This window comes from Rhagoletis zephyria, unplaced genomic scaffold (assembly GCF_001687245.7).
Source record: "Rhagoletis zephyria isolate East Lansing unplaced genomic scaffold, Rhagoletis_zephyria_1.1 Rzeph_scaffold_76570, whole genome shotgun sequence".
Lineage (NCBI taxonomy): Eukaryota > Metazoa > Arthropoda > Insecta > Diptera > Tephritidae > Rhagoletis > Rhagoletis zephyria.
In genome coordinates this window covers 1-1,182 of record NW_016233619.1, presented here as the reverse complement: position 1 = coordinate 1,182, position 1,182 = coordinate 1, and the positions used below count along the sequence as shown (strand labels likewise).

General features: G+C 33.2%; 1 long non-coding RNA gene across 1 annotated transcript; it reads left to right on the top strand.

The window, feature by feature from the left end:
- The first annotated feature begins 104 nt into the window (after window positions 1-104).
- LOC108357401 (uncharacterized) lies at window positions 105-710 on the top strand. Its single transcript, XR_001846651.1, has 2 exons — window positions 105-421; window positions 672-710. It is a non-coding gene; the product is annotated as an uncharacterized LOC108357401 (long non-coding RNA).
- Window positions 711-1,182: the final 472 nt, after the last annotated feature.

The window sequence follows — 1,182 nt, the reverse complement described above, 5'->3', positions numbered from 1 at the left end:
TATTGTACGAGTAGTGAGCATTTGCACATTTATACAGCAAGTTTCAACTATCCCGCCCTGCATTCCTTTTGCACTAGTTCAGAGATAGTTCTGAGGTATGTAGTTCGGAACTAGCGCTTTGCCAGACTGTCTCTAAATTTTACTGCAGGGCTCTTATGCATTCATAAGGTATAGGCTTTCGATGCTTTCTCCTGGTACGAAAAAACGCATGCTTGTTTCGTTGGTGCGTGGTAAACATTGATCCCTTATGGATTGACAGGCAGCTAAAATTTAAAAGAATGCATCTTTTTCGTAAATTTATTATAATCAGTAATTAAAAATTTTTGTAAACCATCCAACGTGTGTCAAGTAATTGTTTCGGGCATTTGGACGATCAATAGCTATCACACCATGTTGTCATGTGTCAATTCTGTCGACAATGGTGCATGGTGTCAAGTTAGCATACCATTTTTTCTTAAAAAACGAAAGCTAAAAATTTTTTCTTTCCACAACAAATGGCATAGTAACATATTGGATATCTCAATTCTATCGAGTAGGCGTATGGTGTCAAGTTAGCACTACATACCATATTTTCTAAAAAAAACGAGAGCTACGCATTTTTTCTTTCCACAACAAAAAAGCTACAATTAATGCCGTTATAACATTTTCAATATCTCAATTCTATCGACTAGGTGTATGGTGTCAAGTTAGCACTACATACCATTTTTTCTTAAAAAACGAAAGCTAAAAATTTCTTCTTTCCACAACAAATTTTGAAGTTAAAAGCTACAATTAACATTATAACATTTTCAATATCTCAATTCTATCGACTAGGTGTATGGTGTCAAGTTAGCACTACATACCATTTTTTCTTAAAAAACGAGAGCTACAAATTTTTTCTTTCCACAACAAATTTTAAAGCTAAAAGCTACAATTAATGCTCGTTGTAACTTTTCAATATCTCAATTCTATCGACTAGGTGTATGGTGTAAAGTTAGCACTACATACCATTTTTTCTTAAAAAACGAGAGCTACAAATTTTTTCTTTCCACAACAAATTTTAAAGTTAAAAGCTACAATTAATGCCGTTATAACATTTTCAATATCTCAATTCTATCGACTAGGTGTATGGTGTCATGTCAGCACTACATACGATTTTTTCTTAAAAAACGAGAGCTACAAATTTTTTGTTTCCACAACAAA